We start from the raw sequence: 8,002 nt of genomic DNA, 5'->3' as shown, positions 1-8,002 counted from the left end.
CTTTCATGTACATTTGGCTCCCCTACGGTTTTTCTCTGGAAGTGCCTGGAGGTCTGCATTATTCCCCACCGTTTCTTGGAGTTTATTTTCCTCGTTTGTGTTCAGTACCGAATTCTCTGCTTACAGGCTCTTTCTGTCTCCACCTCATGGACCTTATCCTGGAACAATCTGGATGCTATATCATTTGGTCACTACTGCTCTGCAGGTCATTTTGACTGCTGCCGAAGCAGAAGAGAATCTGTTCCTGCATCGTAGGTGATCCCTCCCCACTTTCAGTGTCTCTTTCCGAACCAACACAGTCGTGCATTCTGCAGTCCGTTTGTTTTTTGTTTTTTTTTCTGGGGGTAATGTCTCTCATTCCCAGTGAGGATGGCTGTGTATTTCACTTGGAGCTCTTGTCATATTCTCTCTCTGTTGGCCTCTCACAGTCTCTCTGGCTCTGTCACTCTCTCAGTCTCTCCTCCACCCCCCGCCCCTCACTTCTTTCTCTCTCTTGCAAATTCTGTTGTGCTTACGACCACTGCCTGTCCTCAAGAGACCGTCCCACTTTCTCACAAGTCCGCCATGTCCCTGCTGCCGTCGCAGTCCTCCCTTCATCCCCCTACCACCACCCCACCCCCCCTCCCCGCTTCTGTCCATTCTTCTCCATACACACTCGGCGAGGTTCTAGTGTTTCCTGCCCTCGGCTGTCCCGCTTTTCCCCGCTGCGGTTCAGCCCCTTGGCATTCTCCGTCTTGGTCTCCTCATTGCAAACAGTGTGGAGAGTGCTGCGGCTCCTCTCCCACTATTCTTCAGGCAAAAATCGCCCTTTTGGATCAAAAAAGATACCGGCCAGGTCTCGGGGTCGAAATGGGAAATGGCGTCGAGTTCAGAGTACTCCAGCTAGCAGGACCCCAGCAAGACACCCAACGGGAACGGGAAGTCACCCAACAGTCGTTTCAAGCGCTAGGGGGCAGACAAGGACTGCCCCAGTAGGCCGCCCTGAGAGAGGGTAATGCTCTGGGAGTCCCACGAGGCGGCATTGCTGGGTGGCTTTTTGCGAATCTCTTCCAGAGACTTAATCGGACATTTCTCCTCTCCCAAAAGAAGCCAAGGTCTTCATGTTCCCAGCTACAGGCAACAGCCGGTGCAGAGTCCAAGAGCCTCCAATTCACCGTAAACCAACGTCCACGATTTGCCCCCGGACGCTCATTGGTTGGCTCGAGTCGTGCCCACATTCCTGCCTTTTCCAGAACTTCTCAGGTCACCATAGGCTTCCCATTCCACTATTAAGTTGTTGATGATTGCATTCAGAGGAATTGGGACAGCAAGGCTCAGAGGATTGACAGAGAATCCTTTTGCCTTGTGTATGAGGCTAGACAGGAAGACATAGTAGCCACACAGAGTCTCTGTGAGGTTTGTTCCTTGGTTCTCCTTGTGCACCATGACATCAGGGAGATGAGGGACTTCCAATTGAATTGGATTTGAAGGAGGGAGGGCTGAGCAAGGTCATCAGACTCACTTTGTTCCCTAGAGTCACCTGGGTCCAGAGGCCATGTATCTGTCAGGAGGACTTGAGATGGCCTAGGATGCAGTGGGAGACTTGGGCCTTTTGGAAGCTAAGGTCTTTCCAAGTTCTCCTTTGGAGCCAGGCAATGCCCATGCAGTGAAGAGTCCTTTTTAAGAAGTGAGTCCAGGGATGGCCCCTTTAATTAAAAAAAAAAAAATCAAACCTGGAGGGAAAGACACTGAGGGTAGCTGGTTCAAAGATAAATGGTTGCTATTAACATTCACTCTGAGCCAGGAGGGATGATTTCAGGATCCTCTAAGGCCAGGCAAGGAATTCAGCAAAAGGCAGCCTGTGAGACCTAGGAACAAGGAAAGTGTTGACCACCGAACAAGAAAAAAGAGCATCACAAGAGTGAAAAAGAGACCATTCGGATCCCAAGAAATTGAAGAGGTTTTGCCCGTGGCATACACAATGTAGTCCAGACAAGAACAGAGGGAAGGAATCTTTTGTCTCTCTTGCTCTGGTCAATCTGATTCGCCCTCCCTCCCTCACTCCTGATAACAAACCTAAAGTGGACTTCTGTTTATCTCTTCTTCTCTTGTGTACTGAGTATCTTATTTCTTTTCTACCTTCCGAACAGGGGCAGCAGACAGCAACAGAGGTAGGGCGAGGATTTAGAGCCAAAAAGTAAAGTAGAAAGAACAAGTCACTTTTTCTTTCCGCACTGAGGGTGGTGACTCCCAGGGATTGCCCAAACTATACTGATAAGCTATCCAAGGACTGGCTTGTGTCTTCGTGGCGCTTTCTTTTTCTTTTCAAAGGTTTGAATTTATTTGAATCTTTAATTTAAAATTAGAAGAGGAAAAAATGGACACATACAGAGCAGAACCTAAAGGGTCCTCACCTTAAATCAATGAATTTGCATTTCAAGAAAACCTACATATTCCATAGCACACATCGTATTTAAAGCTGTCCAACTTTTCTAACTTGTAGATTTTCCATTCCCGCTGTTGTGCGTTTTGTACTTTATTTCTCCCCCACCCCATACCTAGAGCAGACCTTCTATTGAGATCGGAGACAGACATCCACAGGCTCTGATTGGTAAGAGTATATATCTCCAAAGCTACACATATATACACAGATACATAGAAAACACATGCATATAAAACGGCTCTCCCTATTGCAACTTGTCTTCTCCCTTTCTCTCAAGGTGGACAGCAGATCATTTCATCTATACAAGTGTTTCCACATCTGTCCAAATGAATTTTGCTTCACCACAGCATTATTCCAAACCATTGACGGTCCGTCTGAGAGACTGCCCAGAAAAGATTTTTTTTTTTTTACTCCCACGGATCTTTCTCGTTTTCAGGGAAAGGTGGTCCTCGACCATGGCCAGACCACTTCCTTTGTGACTCTTATCCAAACTGTCCAAGCCTCCAACCCCAACTCGATGACAGCTGGGCAGTAGGCTGGTGGGGTATGGGGATTCGGGCAGTGCCTCCGCTTCCTGTTTAATTGACCTCAATTCCCGGCAGTTGGAAGGGTTTACAGACTGTCAGCTGCTAGCTGCTCTCTCCCAGGAAGGAAGGTGAACTGATTTGCTAAGAAGAAGAAAAAAACGGCAGTGTGAGAGGGTCTGGGGGAAAGTCCCTGAGATTGCTTGTAGGAGTTGGGGTGGGGCTGGCGCTCCGGGGACTCTGATTTGTCTTCACCCGGCCCGACCACCACGTCTTGCGTCCTGATGGAATTCCTTGTTTTGGAATTGGTTGAACCCCCCAACAGCTGACAACCAAATGCTGCCTCCCTCCTTCGATTTTCTTCAGCCAGGTAGAGCTCGGCTCTCCACTTCTGTGGACTCCTCAAGGTTCTAAGCCCTCTCCCTCCCCTGCAGGATACCTCTAAGTCAGGTCAAGTGTCAGTGTATTTCAAGAGGCAGAGTCCTGTGGAGGGGGCAAACTGCCGGCTCTAAGCTGGTGCCGCACCCCAAGGAACAGGACCACTGGAGCCCATTCCCCTCATCCCTTTGGAGCCACGTCCAAAGAAGCTGAACCAGCCTTGGCAGCCCCAGGTCCTCAGCTCTAAAGCCCGCCGAGCTAAGTTAGAGCACCCTAACTGCTTCCTGGTCTTGAGACTGTGGCTGCACAAAAAGAGGACCTCGGCTGCTCTGCAGTCCTCTAACATTTCACCCCCTGGCTTTGGATCTCCGGCACCCAAACTGGAACCATTTCATCGGGAGTTGTTACAGAACAAGGAAGATCCCAATGGGCTGGCCAAGTTTGCAGGTACCTTGGAATAGGTAAGAGCCGTCAGGCAAACACAACCCCCACACACCCCTGCCAGCCCTTCCTAACAATCCACCCCTTACCAGGGCTGAAAGGGACACCGAGGCCTCTTCCTCTTCTCCCCCGTCTACTCTGTTTCCTCCAGCAAATGCAGAGCTCTGTCTGGCATAGTGGGAGGACAGAAACCTGGAAAGGGCAGGGGTTGATGGGGGCGGTGGAAGCATCCCGTGGTCCTTCTGGGGAGAGACTAGGGGCATGCGGGTGATCCTTTTTTTCTCCCCTCTCCTTCAGAAAACTCAGTCTCCATAAACACATTTTTCCCATCAAACAGCTTTCCGTGCTAATTCGGTTAGACATCTTGCAGCTCTGATATCCTTTTTTTTTTTTTTTGAAGACAATTACTTACATAGTTTATCAAAAAATTTTTCCTAGCATACATAAAATTCTCCTGACATTGGAAATGAAAAACACCAGCATCCAAACACATCCAAAAATTTAAAAAACACAACACAATTGCCTAGGTTTGTTTGTTTTTTTTAACACAACTTAATTGTCCAGGGTATCAACATTTCTGTAAATTTGAGGCTTGTAGTAAGCCTCAAAGGACAGATTAGAGTCAGTGACAGTGTAGGAATCATATACTTTCAAAGTTGTTTTCTAATTCCTACTACAAAATAGCCCAAGATGTAATTAAAATAAATGAAAGTAGGCAAGAGGAGGAGGAGTATGTTACCGTAGTGGCTTTACAATACTGAAGGAAGGACTGTGTTAAATAATTCTGAGGATGCGATTGTGGAAGATATGGAGTTGTGACTGCATCAGTGGGAGAAATTCTAGTCTTAATTTCAGTGACTTCCCTCTTAATTATTTCCTGTCTATCCTGTATATAGCTCGATTTGTATATATTTGTTTGCATGTTGTTTCCCGCATTAGATTGAGAGCTCCTTGGCAGTAAGACCATCCTGTACATCTTCCTGCATCACCAGGGCCCAGCTCAGTGCCTGGAACATAGTAGGCACCCAAGAAATTAGATTGACAATTACCTCTATTGCATATGTTCAATTATCTGTATCAATATATCTGTATCATTATCCAAGAGAGTTGTTTGAGTCACAAGTAGATGTAGTGACTTAGCCATGATCACACAGCCAGAAGCATAATTTGTACCCAGATTTTCCTGACTCCAAGGTTACCCTTCTAACCACTACACTGTATCATTGTTTGTCTAATTTTTGTGCCCTCTAAATGTGAGTGCCATGGGATGAGGCTCTGTTGTGTGGGCTCTAGTTGTGTCCTTAAATGCCATTAAATTTATCAGTCCATTGGATTCAAGAGGAGAAAGTTGTCCTTGTATTCTGTATTTAATTATGCCTAATTTTCTCATTCATAATTTCTCCTTGAGTTGTGCCAGAATTTTTCCTTGTTACTCTTGCTGTTGTTATTTAACATTTTTTGCTTCCCTTTCTTATAGAAGCAGACCATTCCTCTATTTAAAAAAAAAAAAAGCCCTGCAGATTCTAGGAATTTTTAGGACATTTGAATGATTTTTCTTCATTCCATTTTGAGTTTGCACTGGTCTTCCTCCCTTCCAGCATCACATTTGATACTAACATTATATATAGATATGTGTTTGTATTTGCTTGTGTATCTACATATGTTTGCACATGTGCATATATGGAAAGAGAGAGAAAAAGGGGGAGAGAGAGAGAGAGAGAGAGAGAGATCCATATGCTATGTACTTCCATATGTGAGTTCTTAATCTAGAGGTGGATGGTCTTTTTCATTGCTAAGTCTCTGCCAATCGACCTGAATTTTCCTATTATTCTTAATAACTTTGTCATTCCCAGGTGGTCTTCCAATACTATTGCTGTCCCTGTATACAGCATTTGAGAGATGATTCATTGAGGACCCCTTCTCTAACTTGAATCAGTAAGTTGGTTCCTGAAATTTTCAAAGGATATTGATTGTTAGTAATTCTTTGAATCCAATCATTTAGTAATCCATATTAGTCAATAACCTGATAACAGGTACAAGAGGAAGTAATGTGTTTATCCATCCCTTGTCTAGTTCCCATAGTAATCTAGATTTTCATAGGAGGAGCCCATTAATTTTGTGACTATCTAGTCTTGGAGATTTTGCTTGCTTCACCCATCCCTGCTGACATCTCATTTTTCTTTCTTTGAGCTTATGAGCCTTATATCAACCTATGGAATTCTGTATTTTGTACATTGAACTTAGAATATCTGAGTAACCAATCTCTAGATTGTCAAATCAGGTGTCAAACTCTCCACCAGTTGGGCTGTGAGAGGGCAGGGGTTCTCAGAACTAGAGAAAGATCTGAGGTCCACTTCTTTAGTGGGGCTCAGGGACCCATTAAGCAACTGCCGTTATCTCTAAGCTGTGCCTCCTTGTCTCGGATTGTAGGTTGGACAGATTTCATCCCCATCAACATTCTCTTGACCCTATTCCTTTCATTCAACCTGCCCTAGAGATTTCATTTCAATAATGAAGGACTGAAGTTTACTCTTTTCAGGGGTGTGTGTGTGTCCTTCATTGCCAAAGAAGACCATGCCATCAGAGAAATAATGACATGACTTTCATTTGACTTTGTTTTGAGTGAGGGAGAGCTGTGCAGGTCACCAGCCTCACTTCTCTTCCAGAGCCATCTGAATCCAGTGACCAGATATTCATCAGGATGACTGGAGTTGACCCAGTATGAGGCAAGAGGTTAAGTGACTTGCCCAAGGTCACACAGCTAATGAATGTCAAGTATCTGAGGTGAGATTTGAACTCAGGTCCTCCTGACTCCTGCGCCACTGCTCTATCCACTGCATCACCTAACTGCCCCTGTTTTCAAGGGTCAGATCCTCTGGAGGGTCACAGGAGGCTAGGATCCTTTGGGAACTGCAGAATGGTGTAAATGGAGGTGCTGCCTCCCTTTCCCCAAGAAACCAATGCACATACTAGTTGTAAAGGATGCCTCCTAGGAACTGGCTAGATTTGGAACTGTAGATTCCTGATGGTTGTATGCCCTCTTCATTAGAACAGGCTAGACCCAGGCATGGTAACTGAATTTTGGAGGATTGGCATGCCAAAGAAAATTGTTTGTGTATGCCTGCATGGAAGCAGGCAGGCAGGCAGTGGAGCCAAGATGAAGGAACTTAATGTCCTGTTTCATGCCTGCTTTTTCTCTCCCTCTTGCCATTAGGAATCCTTTTCTATTCTGTGTTCATTCATTCTGTCACGATTGTCCCCTCAGGTTACCTCCAGCATCCATCCTCTCATCCCCATTGCTAGAGTAAGCCAAGGAATCCAAAGCCTTTGGTTTCATTGAATTCTTCTTCCTTTTATTTTTCTTCTCTTTCTCCCTTGAACCCCCCCTTTCTCAAAAATTTTAAATTGTGGGCAGAGCCAAGATGGCAGACTAGAAAGATGAATATACTTTAGCACTTCCCCCACAGCTCACAAAATACCTGTAAAAAATGACTCTTTTACAAATTCTAGAGCAGCAGAAGCCACAGAACAATAGAGTGAAAGAGATTTCCAGCCAAAGGTAACCTGGAAGGCCAACAGGGAAGGTCTATCTCACGGGAAGCTGAGGGGTGAGGGAGGAAAATACTGGGAGGAGAAAGGGAGAAATGGAATGGGGCAGGCTGTAACTCATAAAAGAGATAAGAAAAATCCTGTTCAATGGAGGAGAAAAAGGAGAAGGTGAGAGGGGAAAAGTGAAGCTTACTCTCTTCACATTTGGCTTAAGGATGGAATAACATGCTCACTAAATTTGGTATGAAAATCTATCTTACACTACGGGAAAGTAGACGAGAAGGGGACAAGTGGGGTGAGGGGGATGATAGAAGGGAGGGCAAATGGGGGAAGGGAGTAACTAGAAGTAAACACTTTTGGGAAGGGACAAGGTCAAATGAGAGAATAAAAGAAGGGGGGGACAGGGTAGGATAGAGGGCAACATAGTTAGTATTACACAACATGATTATTATGGAAGTCTTTTGCAAAACGACACATATATAGCCTGTATTGCATTGCTTGCCTTCTCATTGGGGATAGGGAGGGAGGAAGGGAGAGAAGATGGAATTCAAAGTATTAGAAACAAATGTTGAGAATTATTATTGTATATAATTGGGAAATAAGAAATACAGGTAATGGGGGTATAGAAATTTATCTTGCCCTACAAGAGAGAAGATGGGGATAAGGGAAGGGCGGGGTGTGATAGAAG

The 8,002-nt window shown here is 45.2% G+C and overlaps 1 long non-coding RNA gene across 1 annotated transcript; it reads left to right on the top strand.

The window, feature by feature from the left end:
* Positions 1 to 1,026: 1,026 nt before the first annotated feature.
* On the top strand, positions 1,027 to 7,594 carry LOC140527817 (uncharacterized). Its single transcript, XR_011974933.1, has 3 exons — positions 1,027 to 3,785; positions 5,619 to 5,700; positions 6,432 to 7,594. It is a non-coding gene; the product is annotated as an uncharacterized lncRNA (long non-coding RNA).
* The last annotated feature ends 408 nt before the right edge of the window (positions 7,595 to 8,002 follow it).

This window comes from Notamacropus eugenii, chromosome 2, assembly GCF_028372415.1.
Source record: "Notamacropus eugenii isolate mMacEug1 chromosome 2, mMacEug1.pri_v2, whole genome shotgun sequence".
Lineage (NCBI taxonomy): Eukaryota > Metazoa > Chordata > Mammalia > Diprotodontia > Macropodidae > Notamacropus > Notamacropus eugenii.
The sequence above is the reverse complement of the archived record's forward strand: the minus strand, read 5'-3'. Positions and strand labels throughout refer to the sequence as shown.